Here is a 20,051-nt window from a genome sequence, read left to right as displayed (position 1 = left end):
GAAAAACGAAGCGTTTGCTTGGATCCCGCCCTGACCTTTAGCACTGTAAAAATGAAGCTTTCCTTGTGTTAACAGTGAGGGTGGAGTGATCTTCCTCACGCCCTGCGCTTCTGGGAGCAGAGCAAGGGGGAGGCTCCCCCCTGACTTGTCTGCTGGGAAGAGGGCAGCCCTGAAAAGATTCACACTGGGCGACCACAGCAGCTGTAAACGGGGCAGTGAGGCTCCAAATTAAATCAGCGTTCTGTGATTCAGTGGAATGTCAGTTTCCGTCAGAGACACTACAGATGTTATCCCTGATGAAGGCATAATGATTATAACTGCAGCTTTAGTACTAAAAACTCAAAGCTGCACAAAAATATTTTAAAGATAGAGTTTGTAAATACATGAAAAGAAATAAAAGCAGTACAGCACGGCAACAGAGAGTGGGAAAATTAATAGCTACTCATACATTTCTGATAAAAATGACTGGATGTATCTGAACTCTTTAATAATCATTAGCAGTTAGGCTTACTTGTGTTCGTTTCCCAAGATGAGTAGCTCAGCCATCTCTGCACCCTAATGAGACACAATACTGTGACAGATATTCCAGTACTCCCGTTCTAAAGGGCTGCTAGTAATTACTCCACAAATTAAGCTGGATACCCCAAGAATAGGGAAATCATTCAGCTGTGTTGTAAGTGAGATAATTCTTGGGGACCGTAGTTGTTAATCAGAGCCTCAGAGTATTAACCAGAGTCAAAAACACAAAAGCCATCCAGTTCCCATCGTGGGGAGTTCACACTTTGGCCACACACCATATACAACACATGAATAAACAAACAGGAGCTGGAGAGTGAAAATGAGTAACGCTACCTGTCCATACATTCCCTTGAGTTTATATTTGCTTTCGTTTGTACACGAAACACTTTGTTAACACAGGTTAAAATCTTTTGATATGCAGGAATGGAATCAAAAGGGTTTCTGGACACTGGCAGAAAGAGTTATGCATCAGAAAATTTCAGAATATTTTGAACTAAAAAAACCCCAACTCCTACTTACCATAACCAAAATAACAAAGGTATTTTTAAATGGTTAGTATATACTCAACTTGAAAAGGAAAAAGACAGTACTTAAGCAGATCAAATCTAGCAACAAAAATACTCACAAAGTAATACTTATTCAACAGGAATATTAAAAAATTCCAAGTGTCATAAACAAAAGAAGGATCAACACACAGCAACATTAAAATGCCTTCAGCCGGTCCTTGTATGGCATGATTCAACATAGTTCCACTGCCTGCATACTACAGCAGAAGATTCGGACCACAACTTTAAAATCAAGTTTGAATATTACATTGTTTGAAATTACACATTATTTTAAATTCTTGTGGGTGTCAGAATGAAACTAGAACCCTGAATTTAGCATACAACAGAGAGGGTAACATCTGGACTTCTCTAAGGTACAAATCTATTGACTGTACATTGACACCCCTTTAAAGAATGGATAACTATTGTTTCCAGTTATTTTGTTGGGTTTTTATGCTGTCATATTGTTCAAGTTGTTTGCATGAGTTATGATTCTGGTTACAGTTTAAATCCATTCTCTTTTCTTTATCTTGTGCTTCCTCTTTGTTTAGAATCCTTTAGAAATATTCCTATACTGTCTTGGTTGCCTGTTTTGCTTGTTTTTCTTCTTCAGCAGGTCAACTTTATCACTGGGAGTGATTCTCTGCGACATGCTCTCTTATTACAACTTACAGCAGTTGCACTTCTTCCAGCATCATGGGTTTGCATTTGCTACTTTGTCCTACATCTGCTACCCTTCTTGTACTGCAAGCCTTTTCTTATTTGTCCAAATAATACAGACATGGGTTGGTTGGGTTTTTTTTGCAATTTTGTTGTGAGACTTTTTTCTGAAATCAATATCAGATAAATTTAGAAAGACAAAGCATTGCCTTATGAGCACAGGGAGAACAGGAGCATCTCAGTTCTGCAGCCTCCATTTAAAGAGACAGCTGTTCTCCAGCATTACATCACAAGATCTTTAGCTCCTTTTATTAAGGTCTTATTTTCCATTAGTGCCAAATTCCTTTTCCTGGACTTCCACATACTGAAAGTTTGTTGATAAACTTGGAGCACATGCAAACCGAGGAGTCCCTCTTTGTCATATCTCACAACATCTGACCTACTGCAGTCTTCAGCTTCTTGGCCAGAATTGAAGCATGACTTGCCTCCTTGGCAAAGGTGTTCCTGATTAACACTTCATATGAGGAGGTAAGTTGGTAGACAATAAAACAGCCTCAGGCTATGGTTAAACTGCTGGTAGCTGGAGCAGGGAACATATGGTCAGTGAGGTGAAGAGGACGTGTAACTAACAGCACTTGTGTAATATGCCTATGGTAATTCCAGCTGTAAGACAAAATCAGGATGACAAGAACTGTGCTAACTTAGATCAAATCTGGTTCCTGAAATTGTATGTGGCAGTTAGTGAATTAGCCCCGAATTTACCATTCCCACAAGACACAAACAGGGAAATGAGCTCTAAAGTCAGTGTGATATTGCAAGTGGTGCACTTGAACTGGTTCTCTCAGCTTTTGAGCATGTGATAGTCAGTCCCAAGACGCTGCCATTTAATGACAGCAGTGGCCTTCACTCCTCAAAGGGATTGTGAAAGATTTGCTTTGTCCCCAAGAAGGATTTGGTTTAGTCACATTTAATTAGAGCAAAGAGCATTTTCTGCTGTACGGATGTTTTGTGGGAATCTGAAGTGAAGGATCCCACTTTTGGTACAACCAAACTGGCTGCTGTGTCATATATGAGTGCCCGTCTCAGTGACTGATCTGGCCACCCCGTAAGTTAACTTCTATTTTGAAAAAAAAAAAAAAAAAAATCCAACCAGAGATTCAGGCATTCTTCATTTCTGTGAGCAAATAGTCTGCTTCCATCACACATGAATACTTCATCCCATCAGAGCATCTAGCCTCTGGACCAGTAACTGGGCTGAAGCCGGTATTTCTCCTTTGCCAGATACTGCTACGGATTGTGTTAAACCACCCTGAAATTAGGGGGTCTGGCCCGAGTCTTCCTGCAAGGAAGCTGTGGTTGCACGTGCCTGTGCAACCTTGGAGGCGGCAGCACAAGAGAGGTGCCCTCCGGTCCCGGCAGCGGGGAACCCCAGCTGCCCTCCCAGAGAAACCTCCTCTGCAAGGCCCACGACGGACCACGGGCTGCACGGGCCGTGGGTGGCTGCTACAGAGGAAAGGCAGTAAAAGCTGGCGAAGCCTGGAGGGGAAGAACCAGGTGCACCACGGGCAGGTGCAGCGTACGAGGCCTCGAGGGAAGCTGGACAGCGAGTGCTCCGTGGGCTGGGTGGGTAGGGAGAGGCTTCAGGCACAGAGCAGGGGGAAAGGGTCAGTAAGAAACTTAAGGGGAAATCATCAATTTCAAGGCAGAGTAAAATTTCAGACACGGCAGGTAGAAATCAGTCTTACCAATTCTGAGTTGTGTTTCTTTTTTTTAAATAAGATATTAAAAACCCAGCAGCAAGTGAGGTCTATGAATGACTTTGGAGTTAAGTGTATTTATACTGATCTTTCAATGTCCTATATTTGATAATGCCGTTCCAATCGCATATCTCTAAAAGGAATGTAAGAATGTATTTCACTACAGTATTTTTAAAAACACATATAGTAAGGCCATGTTTTGTTCTGCCTTCAGTAGGGGAGAAGCTGAAGAGACTCCAGGAGCATTTAGTTTAAATTAGAAATTAGGCAGAAATTATGGTCATTTATGCACAGAGACTATTACAGATTACATTACAAATCTAGAAACTATAACTCTCAGATCACATAAGCAAATATGCTTTTGCTGAGTCCAGTTAATCACAGAAACACAGAAAGGCTGAGGCTGGCAGGGACCTCTGGAGAGCTCCAGTCCAGCCCCTTGCTCAAAGCAGGGGCAGCCACACCAGGTTGTCCAGGGTTGTGTCCAGTCAGGTTTTGAACGTCTCCAGGGATGGAGGTTCCACAGCCTCTCAGGGCAACCTGCTCCTGTGCTTGACAACCCTTACTGTAAAGAGTTGTCTTATTTTAATTTTTTTTTAATCTAAGAATAAAAAATTAGATACTGCTTCACATTAATTGTAAGAGTTATAAACCCAGTTTATTGTGGGACTGCATTTAACCTTTTTATGCCTGGCGAGGTTTAAGGAAAGCACCTGCGAATCCTAATGGCAGACTTTGCTTGAGAACCCTGTTACCGGACTGTGGTGATTAATCTCATTTACCTACTCTCAATATAGGCCCACATTCTTTTAGAACCTGTTGAAACCTGATTGTAGGAAATGGGTATTCTATTCAATGAAACTTCTGGAAATTTAGACAAATATTCTCCTCCTGCTGCCTGACTAAACCGAACCCATTCAGAGCATTACATCAGAAGTGGGAGCAGAGAAGTGAGTTGTTACTCCTGTGCAGTACCGTATTACGAAGCTATTGTAAAGGACCTGCATATAACCCATTCAGAAGCTTCTATGGGAGGATACTTTGTCTAAAAAACAGCCTGAACATCCAAGAGCCAATGCAGAAAATCATCCGTAAAGTGGGCTTTTCCGGTTGATCAGGCTGTGGCACTGAAGCATTCGTTTCTACGTGGTCGGTTTGTGAGTGTGCCTGTACAGAGAGTACTCCAGATGCTGGCACCTGTTTTTTTAAACTGATTTCCTCCATCCACTTCTTTTTTTTTAGCTGCAGTTTTATTTTCTCACAGCTGCTGAAGCCAGCAATTACACATTTGAAGTCTGTTCTCAGAAAACACTGAACTATCATAACGGAAAAATTTTGTCCTTGCCCTTGAGTGACTTGGAGGAATTATTTTGTTCTCATTAGAAGAACGGGAGTGGAGATTTCCTTTTGTCGGAAGATAAAAGCTGTGTACAAAAGAGGCGTTCTACGCTGGGAAAGATACCAGCATAGTTGCAGGAATTTCAGTAACCAGCAATATATAACAAAGCTGGTAGCTAAACAAAACATGTTCTATTAACTATGAATAAGAAACTAACTCAAATTAAAAAAAAAAAAAGCACATACTGAGCATCAGAAAAGGAAATAATTTGTTAGCAGACTGTATTTACTTAAGACATGTTAACAATATCTTGCAGTTTGGGGCCTCATCTGAGCAGCGTAGACTGTTTAATTTATGATAGCACAGCACTTTGCAAAGCACAGTTAAACCCAGTTCCTTGGGCATTGCATAAAAGCAGTTAAGTAAAAGGCAATGATTTCATACTTTTACTGATTCTGACTGAAATTATTTTGCTGTCACTATGAAAGTTTTTCCACAGATTTTTTGAGTTTTTCACCCACTTGCTTTCACATGATACTAATCTGTTAACACTCCAGTAAAAGAAATTGCTGTTTTAAACAATAAGCAATAAAGTCAATAGGCATTGAAAGAGCTATGTCACTATAATGACCAAAAGAAGACTTCAATGGTTTGTTTTTCCTCAGAAATTGTATATTCCCCAAAAGATCAGTGTGAATTGTTATCCAGTACATTCACCTGGCATTCAAAGTAAAAAAACTGTTCACATGATATTTCTTATTTAAGAGGATTTTTCTATTATGAAATCCTCATTCAGAGGAAAGAGGATTTAATTGTGCAAGAAATCCTACTATCTCGAGGAGGATCATGTACATGAGAATCTTTAGTCTTAATAACCATTAATAAAAAAGTTTGTTATTAGATACATCAAATACATTTTGTCTATTTTGCAGTCCCTGAAGACAGTCTATGGCATTTGTCCTAAACTTGGTATTAGATTGAGACCAAATCTTTGAGGAAATTAAGGTCAGAATACAATTTGCAGCGTTGCCTTTGTCATCATATTTATGTTTACTGTAAACATGATAAAGCAATTGACATCTTGTCCATGAGTAGTTTCATCAGAGCCTAAAAGCCAATATTCAAATAGACTCTCACCATCATCTTAAGAGTAAGTGGTTTCTGAGAGTGATTGCATGTAGAAGTTTTTCTAGATTTTATTTCTGTAACACTGGCTGTCAGACATTTAATGATTAATAAGAGTATTTCTACACCGTAGTCATAAAAGAGACTGTGCTGCAGTAAAGCGTCTAACCTAGCAGTCACATCAGCATATGTGGCATGTGCTGATTTAGCCCCCCGAGGAGCAGTGGGGGCATCAGATACAGGTGACATTGAGGATTGCTTTCCGGCCCAGAGAAGTAGAGGCGTGCGAGACACCTGGCCAGGCAGCCGGGGCCAGCCGTGCCCCATGTCACCCTCCCACGCGCTGGTGGGGCATGAAGGGCTGTAAGGTGGCCGCGGGACACACCAGCCCCAAACAGCAACAGGGTGCACAGTGCGGTCCTGCTTTTGGACTGTGCGGTGCAGTCGTTGGGATGACCGGCCTCTGGATGGAGCGGACGCACCCGGGCTCACACAGGAGAAAGGCATTTGGGGCCAGTCTTGGCTGGGAATTAGGAGACTGTGGAGGGTACAAGTGGTACCAAACTGAGAACCTCCTCCAAAAATTAATCTGTCCCCATCCCTGGTGCAGCAGCATTCAGTCCTTCCTACGCCCTTGGGAAGGCTTGAGCTGGCACTGCACTGAACGATTAACCTCAGAGCAGCAAGAGGAAGCCTCTCCTCACAAAAAAGCAGAACAGAAATAAACAAACAAACACCTCTCTATTTCTCCTATAATCATCACAAACTCTTTCCACAACATTCAGCTTTAAACTTAATTTTTGTAGCAAAGTCCAATTTTTGTCACACTTAGATTTCAGACAGCAGCAGGTCACGAGGTGACTTTTGCTCTCCTTCCAGCAGAGAGGCAACATTTTCTCACTCTACAGCTGTACGCTCCTGGTAAAAGACAACAGACACATTAATTTCCTTTTGTTACTCCTTGTTCAAGGAAAACAATAAAAGATATGAGGTTTTAAAATTGGTTTCATGAAGATTTATGTGAGCAGTGCAGTCAGTTCTACATTACACAAAGACCTAGCAGACAAGTCCCTGCAGGCTCAGAAGTGTTTAGCTCACAAGTTCATTGATCAATAAGGTGCCCAAAAAAACCTGAGTAAAAATCCCAGAAACAACCCAGACCCCAAATATCTTCTGTTCATCCGCATAACTTGATTTTTTCAACACTTAAAAAATTTTATGGCAAAGTCCCTGTGAACCGTGATCTGCTCCATTTGCTAAACCAAACAGAGATGCACAGAGTCCATACAGACGTTTTAACATTCTCATTGCAGCTGCGGAGGTGAGGAAAGCAAACACGAAGGCTCAGAATGCCAGCGGCATTCACAGCTACAGTGTGCACCAGACTAGCACCAGCTGGGAAGTCAGCTTTTAGTTCCTTTAGAAATGGGCCTACACCATGACATTTGACTCCAAGCCCCAATATCCCTGAAAGTTGAAATTCTTTGAATGATACATATTTGTTGAAATCCCACTCTGCTGCCCATATTAAAAGCTACTTCCCAATAAAAGTGAGCCAAGACAAAATCTTGGATCCAGAATGCCAAGTACTTTTGGCTACAGTTCAGAAATTCATAGCCTGTGCTGAGCATGTGACTTATTTGGTGGTCATTATTTTATTTCTTTATTATTTGTATTTTTGTAGGTATCAGAACCTGAATCGTAAGTGTATGCTGCCCTAAACAAAGAATCTAGATTTGGGGCAGGGCTTGTGCAAGTGTCACAAGCACATCTGTCCACACAGCTAACCTCTCTTCTTCCTCAGAGCAGGCAAGGCTTGTTCGTGCTGCTGGCTGAGAACAGCCTGCAACCTGCGCTGTGCCCCAGACCATGCCTGCTCTTCATGACCTGATCTAACCCAAAGCATGTCAGGAACAGGCTAACAAACAGCATGCTGGTGCTCAAGTCTGTGCCCTGGCCTGTGTAGTTGAGTAGTACAGATGTAGCCCTACGTGGTGAGTCAATGAACAGTACTTTAATGGTTGTATGTCCTAAGGTCCAGGGTGCGCATACGGGAATAACCACAAGCCACTATCCACGTACTCATCTGCACGGCTGCTTGTTCACACAGCCCAGTGCAGGGGAAGGCGATGAATCTCCCTCCCAAACACCCCCCGCCAACCCTCTTGCACCAGGCTGGGATAGCCCAGGCCAGTGCCCGCTGCTACTCTGGGCTCTGCCGAAGTCTACAAGCAGAAGGGTCCTACCCTTTAGCCCCATGCCAGGCCTCAGAGACTTGAGACACCATGCAGCTGAAAATAAATGCACACAGCTCATAACACTGATTTCTTCCACACAGCAGTCTGCTAGCAAGTCCTGAAGACAGCTAGAAGAAAGGGAGATGAGTCCTGAGTGCGTGAAAGCTTGGTGCAGATCTATGCCATGCTCCTACCAAAACTTCAAAAGTAATTTCTTCGTGGTACCTCTAATCCTAGCTGGAAGTATGGTACTGAAATAAGAGAAACTTTATTTATATACTTGCAATTTCTAAAAATACAGACTGTTCTGAAGCAGCATGCACACCACTGGACTGTGCACTTGGTTACGTCCAGTTGTTTAGCTGGATGTTCACAACCAGCTATGGATGAGAAATAGTGGCCATCTCTTGCTTTCTACTTAAAACCTGAATTTGACCATTTATGCACATTAGTAGACTCTGGATTCAGGTCTGAGCCTCAGGACTGTCTCCAGTTCCTCAAGTAGTTTTCCAAAGCAATTCTCTGATGAAACAAAATCAGTAAGAGCCACTATCCAGCCAATGGTATCTCACTCGTGTGATATAAATCAAACATAGCATGACCTTGCCTTCTACTCAGATTTATTTATACTTGTTTGGGGCCAAGTCTGTTATTCTCTCATGGCTAAATTTCATGATATGAGATTGATGGTGTCATAAGTGTTAGCACCTACCCCAGAGATTCCCAAGAAAAAAGGAAAAACACTAAATCCCCATCTGCCATTTCACAAAACTTCACATCTATGTATCTGTCTATCATGGAGCATCTTTGGTTGTGGGTGTCTTATAGGATTTATCCTCAGGAACAAGAAGTTCCTCACATTTCTGTAGGTTTCTTTTTCAATCTAAACATAACTTGAAATTTCTCTCACTGGAATTGTTTTTAAAGTTGATTTTCATGGTCAAAATGCTAATGAAACATCATGTAAGAGGCCAGATAAAAGGTCTTATGAAAGTAATCCCTTGTTAGGAAGGAATCTCAGAGGAAAAATAGGAGAGCAGAAGAAAAGGTTGGAGAAGCCCCTGCAGAGTATAACGCTGACAAAGTTAAGACTCCAGTCAAGTCCCATGAAGATCAACAGAAGCCTTCCACTGACTATCACTGACTAGTGGATTTTCTATCAGGAGTCTCAGCCGAACTGACTAGCACTGTCAGCGCTGAGGTAAGCAACCTGCTGACATAGACAGGAGCATCCTTCGCCCACACTGTGCTTTCACGGCCCAGGGTTCCCATACTGCGTTCTGCAGCAACATCATCATTGTTACTCGGTCTGCAGTGGATAAACACTTTAAATCACCCCATCTTTTAGCTTGTTGGAAATTACTGTTTTCCTTGGGTAATTCTGAGGGACATAGTCCACAGAGCTTCTCAGTAACTAAATATGTTTTGGAGCAAGGTACAAGGAAGAGAAGTCCTATCTTTTCTGTGGTGAACATACAGGCTGGTTTTGTGCATTGGGAATCCGTTCTGTCACCAACAATCACATAATAGACTTTTTTATTCAAACACAAATACAATATTAATACAAAACTGTGTGACACAACCCTGAACCATCACCAGGCACATGTCCCACAGCCTAAAAATAACTGTTTATTACTTCACCTATTTGAAGATAACATGTGCCTCAGTCTACGGCGAATATGCAAGAAAACATTCAATGTATGCATTAAACTAAGTATCACTTATTATTAACATTCCCACCCAGAGGAAAATTATGGAAACAAAAACAAGTTACATTTTGCAACTAGCCACAGTAATTCAGCAAAATATATGAAAATAAAACGTTAGCAAAGCCAAAGAAACTGTGTTTATTCAAATGACAAAGTACTTATCTGCAGGAGTTACAAATAGATCAATAGTTGCATAGCAAGCAAAGAAGCTTTCATCCAGAGTCACAAGCTTCCTAAGACTTTTGAACTTTTATCAAAGGCTCAACACTGCATATCTCCATCTGAGTTTTAAGCCATTACTGAGCAGCAGTGATAAACGTGACACTGTTCTCTTTCTTTCCTGAGCTTGGCTGACTTGCTCTAAAGTAGTCATATGGGTTGACAAACACAGAAGAAAGTCCATTTGAGTAAGTTCACTTTGTTCCCAAACACACCATGTTTAGATGTAACTCACTGGAGCCATACATGTAACACTAATGAAAAGTAACAAGAAATGCAGCCAGTAGTTTCTATCAGTGTATCATGGCAGTGTCCCTGAGAAGGGTCTGACCGCACAGGAGCCAGAACAAGAGAGAGGACCAAGATGCAGCCATGCAGGTGAGACCATAGCGACGGAGCCTGGTGGTATGGTGCTCAGCTGCAGACAGTGCACAGACAGGAGAGACGGGGAAGCAGGAGGAAGGATAAGTCACGCAACGCTCAGTCACCAAAAACCTTGCATCATGAAGACACAACCGTGCAGAGCGTGAACTGAGAGCCACACCATCCATGGGATTCCTGGCCTTTTGATGCAAACCCTGGACATGAGGAACTGATAGGAATTTTGTTCTCCTCTGTACTTCAGATTTAATGTATAATTAGGAAAAATATCCCCCTCTGCATTTCAGGCGTTTAACAGTACAAAAGCTTGACTAAAAGTGCTCAGCACTAGTTAATTTTCAAACATGAAAAAGGGGTCCTTAATTTTATGCTTATTCCCAATGCAGACAAATAAAATTACTACAAAATGCTCTAAGCAAACTGTATCATAATGCTGTGAATACATTTAGTGTCATAAATAATTTTAAACAAAGTCTTCACTTTTGGGTTCACACCAATGTTTTCTTACAAGCTGCCATGAATAATGATCATGAGAGCTTTTGAAAATGAGTTATGCATGCATTGACTGAAAAAAACCCTGCTCTCTGATGAAGTACAGCTGAGCCAGCCATCTATTTTATCATGTCAAAATTTATCTCAGAAACAACCGTAATGGAACTCTTTCATATTAAAAAAAAAAAACCCATACACGGTGATGCAAAGCACCAAGACTCATCCAGGATGTGGTGCGCTCACTCGGCTCCCATGGAAGACAATCGTAACTACATTCAATATGTTTTTGGACCTGGTCAGGGTGACTCTGGTCTTCTCAGCAGCAGAGGCCTAATTCAATTCTGCCACTCTCAGGATGCACACAAATTTGTGTCTTTGACAACTAGTCCTTGGAAAGGGCAACAATTAAACACCCCCATCCCCCCACACCCAGCAGAAATCTTGTTCCGCACATGGGAAGAAGGACAAATTTCCTTCCTGCTGCTTCCTCCCCAGTGACTGCACTCTCTATGCTTTTGACAAAGGCTCAAGGAAACAGGCGGTGGCCACAGCAGGCGAGGACAGCTGAGCCACAGCACTGCTGCCCTGCAGGGCCTCTGCCCCTGCTCAGGCGTGCCCTCCTCGGAGAGCAGCCGCACCGCTGACGTCTATGCCTGGAGCCAGTCCTAGGGTTCTGGCCCCACTGCTGTAGGAAAGGGAACATCAGGCTTACGTAACACTGGGGCTTGGTTTTGGGATCTTTTCTATTGCTGTACAACACCATAATATTTTCTGACATGTATTTTTTACATTAAAGCTTTGCTCAGTGTTAAATGAGAGATGCCACAAAGTGGATGAGGTGGAGCAGCTGCTCTTGAAAGAAGGAAGGAACCAGAAGGCAGCAAAAGTATTTGACAGTCATCGAACAATTCAGTACAACTAGGACACTTCTCCCCCTTATTTTCTCAACTGAGGGATTATTAGGGAAGCATCTGGAAAAAAAATCTCAGAACGGTGAAACTGAAAGACACATCAGGCACCAGAAGTCTCAGCCCAGCCACAAAAAGTTTCCTGCCAGCAGTGTACGGGCTGGGGGTACTGATAACATCCACCCGAGGCGAGCACGTCAGCACCGTGCCGAGTGCTGCTGTACCCCACTGCCTGCCACCGTGGCTGTGAAACTTGTACCTTGCCTTTTGAACTGAAAAGTCAAAGGTAGCTGGGTGTGATGCTAGCTCTACTGCTGCTTTGTATCCTGATGCTACAACATGTGGCAGGCTTTCATCACACAAACCTGATGTGTTGTTTGGGCTCTTCCTTACAACTTTATTTTTCTCATTTTATGTACTGTATATTCCTCCTGACTTTGCTCCCATATAAACATGCCTCTTACTTCTTGCTCCAGTTAACCCACCTCTTTAGCAATAGCAAGATTACAAGTGATCAATGAGGCCCTCAAAGGACAATCCCTCACTTCAGATTTTCCCTGGTTAAGGGCAAGCAGATTGGGTTTCTCTTCAGCCACCTTTCTCTGTCTTCGCTTGTGTTCACTGATAGGACACTGAAGCAGCAAACCTTTTTACATGAAGACACTCTCAGTTTAACTACTGACAACTCTTTAAAGACAGCTCCTCAAGCCTTTTTTACTTATTATTCACCTTTTGTAAACCTACGGCTTTGTCTTTTTTTGTAAGGTTTATATGTAGCGACCTGTACACTGCAAGGGACATTTTCAAAGGCATGAAGGGCAGTTAGACACAAAGGTCTCACTGAAAGTCAGTGCCGGTTGTGTCTGTCCTTAAGCCTCTATCTAGAGCTTTTAAAGTGTTTGTTGAGCTCCCACAGTATAGAAAGTGGGGAGAGCTTTAGTAGCGAAACCTTTTTTGCTACCTCACATTTTGCTATATGCTCATCAATGAGCATCGTTGGGAAGAGAGAGCTATCACAAGGATTTGAATTCAGAAAAAAATAGCAAGAATACAGCTGAGAGGTGAGGAGGATAGTTCCATTATTAAAGCATTTCAGTTAACCTCACCCAGTGTTGGTCTTTGTGCAAGTTTTAAAGCTCCTGTGTGGCAGTGGCTGGATGCACAGCTCTAGAGGTCTGAGACTGACAGCAGAGTATCGCTTGTGCCTGCTGATCTTCTGGAACGTGTGAGTTGTCCTGCACAAGTACATCAGGTAGCTTCTGGTGTCCATATACAACTACACACAAATTATACATGCCAGTTACAGCCTTATATTGGCTTGCATCCATTATTTTGAATTATATGCTCCTGATTTTCATTAAAGATCTGGGTATGCTGACTTGATACTGCACAGAATATGATGCAACTCGCACATAAATATTTCTTAGTCTTTTAGAGCCATGTCACTTATTCCTAGCAAGGTTTTGATCAGACATATGTATTTTCATGCGTGATTTCTTTACCTCCTCTCTAAACTATATTATAAGATGCATTTAACTGATGTTGCACTAAGAACTGAGGACTCTGTTTACAGGACTGAAAGGCAGCAATCCCGGTGCAGACATCTCTTTGGTAATGGAGACAGAGCCCTCACTAGGAGGCTGGCTGAAACCCACCTAAAATTCCACACGCATCTGCTTACCTTCTCCCTTCCTGTAATCCCCCAACAACTGACAAGTAAGTACTTCTGTGGAGACTATATGAGGCAGTTATCTTAGGCGAACACATGCACTGTGTCCTGGGCTTCTGTCACATCAGGCCGTGGACAGCACAGCTGTTGTCACCGAGAGGTTCAGGCCAGCAAGCGGGACATCAGCTTCTTTCTGTGCAGTGGAAAGGAAAGGCTATCTGATGAGAGGGTGATGTCCATAATGAGCCAGTGTCCTTATAGGAATTTGGAAAAAGGACCTGTAATTGTTGAAATCAAAATAATGTGATGTTTTGTGATATGGCATTACACAGGCCCTTCTCACCTTGAGGCTCCCAGAGAATTCTCTGGGGATGGATTTTCCCCGACAGACCTCAAGAAACCGACAAATAAGGTGACACATGGAGTCCGCAGGGAGCAAAGACCAGACCCCAGGATTCCTTTCCTACAGCTGTAGAAAATTAGATCACGCTCTCTCTTTGCAAAGGAGTTACACTATTTGCTTCTTAATAAATGTGACTATCTCAGATGATCCAGACATGAAAATAAATGTTCTAAACATTTTACCTGTTCAGAAGCATTTATAACGACTGCTGTAAAGATAACTTCAAAACCTACATATGGCTGCAGTGATATGTACAAAACACACTGATTGTAAGTCTAACAGAGAAGTCTGGATTTGCGTGTACAGATATGCTTGTTAGCTCAGGTACCACTAGCAGCAGCACCATTTCAATGGGTTACAGTTAACTGGGCCCTGGGTATCTCCATGATAACTGAAATCCTGCACTCTCTCTGACAGCACTTCAAACACCTAGTTTAAAGCGGAAAATGAAGAAGCAGAAATGCGTTTACCACAGAGGAATTTGTGACCATGGATTTTTAATGCAGAATAATGAAAAATCCTTTTCCCCCAATGTACAAGAATTTTCCCCTTTTGCCTTTATAGCTCAGACTGACACTCATAGCTGTCTTCCAAGGGATCGCCCTCTGCCCTGGGACCCGTGGAGAGCCCTGTCATTCTGAAATGCACTTTGTGAGAAGGGAAGGGCTTCGGGAATAACACCCGTCCCGTCACCACCAATAGCAGGGTGCACTAGGCTGCAGTGAGAGGGGAGCACTCTCGTTGTGTATAAGATTTCATGGATGGACAGTGACAGAAGAAGCTGGTTTCTGATGCTTGAAGAATACAAAATTTCTTTGTGTGAGCAGACTGTCGACAACTTTTGGCACTGTGTAGCTGGCTGTAAAGCCCACAGGAGCCCAGTCTTAGGGGTCTACTTCTAGGATACCTTTGTGTTACTCTGGGAGAACCTCTTGCTTGAGTTTATCCTTCTGTAAATTGGTATAACAAGCCTGGCCTCCCTTATAAAGTGCCTTAGATCCACTGATAGAAAGTGCTGAACAACAGCTATATTGTTATAAATCAGTGCTCATGAATATACAGAAAATGAAATCTAAAACATACACAGAACTGACCACCAGGCTGTTCATCCTTTCTACCTCTAAAGCTGCTCCAAAGTCACAGGCAGGAGCGGTGTCAGCCTGGTTTGTGCATCACTGCTCACAGCAGGCTAGAGTTGGCCAAGAGGCACGAAGATCTACACGACTGAGTCCCAGACTTTTTCCTATTGGCAATGCTGACAAAAGAAAGTGAGCTTCTAAGTGAGAAGAGAAGCTGCAGGGCTTACACTGGACAGTGAGGTAAGTCACTTCCGTGGCAAGTGCAAGGCTTAGCCAAGAAGACAGTTAAGCCCCTGCAGACGCTGCAGTATGAAGGAGCCCAAATGGGAACTCAGTGCATTGGAAAAATCTGGCTGAAATATTGCTATCACCAAACAGCTGTTCTGCAGCTCGAATGAGCCGAGTCAGGGTTCAATCACAATATCCTGACCAAAATCAGGCAGGCAAATCGTAATCATCTATAAAATACATTTTCTGTTCAACAGAGAAGCAAGTTTCATGCCTGGGTCACCAACTCATGGCTAACATGAAGTTATTTTGTTCAACACAAATTTTTTTTACCAAGTTATATTTTAGCTAAGGTTTTCTCCAGTTACAGTTATATAAATACAAATATTTTATATAATATAAAATTATAGCACCGAGCCATTAGTGTGCCTCTTTTCTTTTCTCCTATACACAAATTGGAAATAAGAACTTTTTTTCATGTAAAGCAGAAGAGTCATTAGGAGAAACATCTGGCAGTTGATGATCAGGGACTTATATAAAATATTAAATTCAAAGTAAAGAAGAAAATTAAGTCTTGGTGTGAAAACTGAATGGTAATGCAAGCCACTGATTATAGTGTAGGAACTAGGTCCCTTGTATAATGGCATTGCTTACTAAAATACAATGAAAATTAAATTAAAGGTTTTAATTTAAGGTTTTAATGTTTATCAGACAGTTTTGGCTCTGTGTCACAAAGTTAACCTTGTCCCAATTTGCTAATTTTCTCTTGGATGTGATTTGTCTTCTGATTCATTTTCAGCACTATCTGCAGAAATGTTTATATCTCAGGAAACATTCACCACTTCAGTGGCTAAGGAGGAACTTGATGTCTGTTCTGATGGTGTATTAGGTTCAGCAGTCATCTATATTTATGAATTTGTCTGCCAGTGAAAAAGCTTTTATTTTGCCATTTGTTATTAATTTTCCTTATCTAACTTGACACACAGAGCTAACATTGTGCTATCAGTTGTAGAAACAGTCTAGCACTTTTGGAAGCGGGAACAAGCCAGCCCACCTAGCTTCAGAAGAAAATGCAGACTCTGACTATGCATAATGTATTCCTTACACATTGTAAGGAATTGTGTGGTGTATATTCAGACATCTCTCTCCATGGCTTATAGCATGTTAGTATTAATCAATACTCAAGAAATAGGGATGACCACTACCAACAGTATTCACATCTGCATTAAGACACCATGGACTCACCACACACGGTGCAGCTACATATTCCAGACCACTGTTCACTGCACAGCAGTACTGAGATGCATAACTGGAGCACATTGGTGCTATTGCAATGTACCTAGTACATAAAAATAACATGGAAATTCTAAGTAGCCCAAAAGGGAACTGAGTGCTTTGGAAAATTCTTTTCCAAGTATTGCTACCAAACAGCTATTCTGTGTCTTATGTAAAGGGAGGTAGGATCTCCAAGCACTTTTGCAAAAGGATATCACACAACAATGTCAGTTTTTGAAAGAATGACAAGGAGTGAAGACACTTCAACTGTGAGAAAGTGAGCACCCTGGGCCAGGGCAAAATCTCCTGGTGAATGTCTACCACTCATTTGCCTGCCTCATTCCTTTGACTTTCTGATTCTGCATCCATTCCAGTTCTTTGCACTGCCAAAGTCTAACCCTAGCAAATATATTTTACCTAAAGTTATCCATCGTAATGGTACATCCATGGGTAGTCAGAGCTGTTCCTTATCACAGTCCACTGCTGTAGAGGCTATGGCCAAGGAGGAAAAAGCAAGTTCAAAAGCCTGGCAGAATCTCAGGCTATGTTCTTACTAAACAAGCACTGGAGGAAATAGGTCCCTGGTCCCACATCATTTTACTAGATGGGCCTGGCAGCCACACCATCTCCCTTTTCCACATTGCACTGTGCAGAGCACAGGAGGCATTCAGCTGCTCAAACATGACCAGAGTTTCTATGACTTCTTCTGGCAGGCGAGACAGAAACATTCCAGAAACATGCAACAACCAGAGGGGATCTGCTGGGCAACAGCTGGACCATCCCAGTTTATACACCATACACTAATATATTCCTCACACAAAGCAATAACACCTCCCTAATATTCCCTATTTCAGCATCTTCATATTGAATTATATCATCTTACATGAAGCTTGTAACTTTGCTTGTAAAAAGTCCTTTGAGAAGCCCGAACACATGAAAATTAATGATCTCCATAGAGAGGTGGAGCACGATACTTTTAGCGAGGCCTAGTATTTTCTGTTTTAAATGCTCATTATAACAGCATGCTGTATTTTATACAGATTTTCTGAATTTACTTTCAGATTTATTGCTGAATAAAGCAATTTACTGCTGAAATACACTATAGAACTTACCTTTTTTATTGATAAGGAATAAACTGATGGCAATTTATGGTCAAAGCTGGTCGTACGATATGTTTAGCTTTGGGCCTAATTGCAAGATAGAAAGGTTACCCGATGCTAACTAGGTTTGATTACACTCTCAGAGGAGCAGGCATGGTATACTTTTTACCACAGCCCCTCTGGTGCAGCAATCTAAAGCTCAGCTATGAAGACTGAATTGCATTTAATCACACTGCATAGAACCGCACCTGAAGATCTGATGAGCCTGGTTAGATGCATTGGAACTGTGCTACATTCAAAAGATTACTTTTTGTGAGTCTTTGTAGTAAAGATTTTTCACTTTTTCTACCTGATTATAAGTTTCTAAATATCTTTATGAATGAACCAATCATTGGATTTAACCACTAACAGAAATTTGTTGCAAGTGGAACAATAAATGCAAAGAAATTGCATTTATTTATGTCAAGATATTAAAGTGTTGTTTTACAGCATCTGAATGAAGGATTGAGGCAGATCCATCAAAAGGCCATCAAAAATAGTCACTTAATAGGGTAAAGCTACAAATGTGTTTTCCTCTTAAGTAATTTTCCATGTTTTGAAGACTTTCAGTAAGAACTTTCACCACTAAATGTCCCCTAACCGTTCCTAATTCACACCGCAATGATACTGGTGCTCTTACAAGGCCAGTCATCTTGATATTGTTTGCACAGTACATATTCCTACCATGAGAACAGTGACTGTTTCCTTCAAAAATACAGGCAAACACAACTTTTGCAGTGTACAATGAATCACCACAGGTCTCATTATGGAAAGAGGCAGGGATTCAAAAAGAAAACATAATGGTTAACTGCTGGTACCTGAAAAGTAATCATTCCTTTTCTGAAGATATTAGTACATTTCAGTAGAAAATGCAGTGAAATGACTCATCATAGGTCATTATTTAGGGCCTACTACGAATGTGACTGTATTTAGTGACATCACTGAGCAGCAGGATTTGTCACGCTGCGGAGCGGCTGCACGAGGCCAGCCTCAGCCTGACCGCTCCTCGCCAAGGCTGCCAGGTCCACACAACCACGTCTCCCCTCCCACCCACTTTCAGCCAGAGAGGCTAAAAGGATTCGTTTCTTAGAGACACTTAGAGTTTTCTCATTCTTATTGCAGGTCTTTTCACAGCTCCTTTGTGAATTTATCACCTTACTCTGATGAGAAATGCATTATAGGAAAAAGAAGCCTAAGAATAAGACAAAGTAACTATGTAAAAAGAAAATCTGAGGATGAAGGAAGAATCTCCAGGCATGGTCTGATGCGCTGTACTGGTCACCCCTGATCTTTGTGAAGAGGTTAGTCATCACCCTTTTTGTCAAAGCTGCCTTTCCCTTTCCAATTAATAGACGTACCTGAGCATACAACTGCCTTTCAACAAGCTTCTTTCAAAATGTCCAGATTTGCATAAATCACCTTAGTGTGTTTCCAAAAATTGGATCGTTTTGGCAGAAGGAAGCTATGGAGCAGCGCTCTCTGCAAAAGTGCCAGCAGACCCGAGAGGGGCACGTGGCAGAAGGGGGGTCCAGCTGGTGGCAGGCACCACTGCCGCTGCCAGTGCTCTCCGGCTACCGGGGCAAGGCCTGGAAGAACTCATGTAGTTGAAACTGCACCACTACCTGTGCTGAAAAATGTTCGATTACACCAGAATGGCTCCTATTCTGCAAACAGATCCTTACAGGTGTATGCCACAATAGTAAAAGCAATCCCGCTGACACCCCTGGAACTCCTTGCATAAATAACCCATTGGGACCCACCCTTTTGAACTGTTAATTATAACTCCCTGAAACAAAACTGATCTTAAATTCACTAGAAGTCCTTCCTTTTCAATCAGAACCTACTGGTCTGATCCTGCAAACACTTAGGCCAATGCTTGTATTGATTATGGTGAGTAGGCCTCTCTACCTCGGTGAGACTACGGAAGTTGCATATGTGAACAAAAGGACACAGCTTTGTGTATAAAATATGCATATTTTATCTTCTAGTTGATGTGAGTCATGTGAAATTTACACCTCTGATTTACCTCTCAGAAAGCAGTCCACTTCTTCCTGCATGCTTTTAGCAACACAGTGAATGTGGACAGCTACCACGGAGTAATGACACCACAAGCAACCATTTCTCTTGCAATCTACTCATAATAGCGCACAAATTAAGTTTAGACATTACTTTCATGTGGCAATAATTGCAAAATTGAGGATGAGGCACACCCCCCCAAAAAAAATACTCCAGCTGTCAACTCCGTAAGGCAGCAGGACTGAGTCACGGGGCAGCGGGGATGCTCAGGGGGGCTTGCTGGCCGTGCTACAGTTTCCATTCTTTGCAGCTTCGGCCGGAGTTTGACTCTCAGAAAATTGAAATCCCATA

This window comes from Ciconia boyciana, chromosome 8, assembly GCF_034638445.1.
Source record: "Ciconia boyciana chromosome 8, ASM3463844v1, whole genome shotgun sequence".
NCBI classification, from domain to species: domain Eukaryota; kingdom Metazoa; phylum Chordata; class Aves; order Ciconiiformes; family Ciconiidae; genus Ciconia; species Ciconia boyciana.
This window is presented reverse-complemented; position numbering follows the sequence as displayed.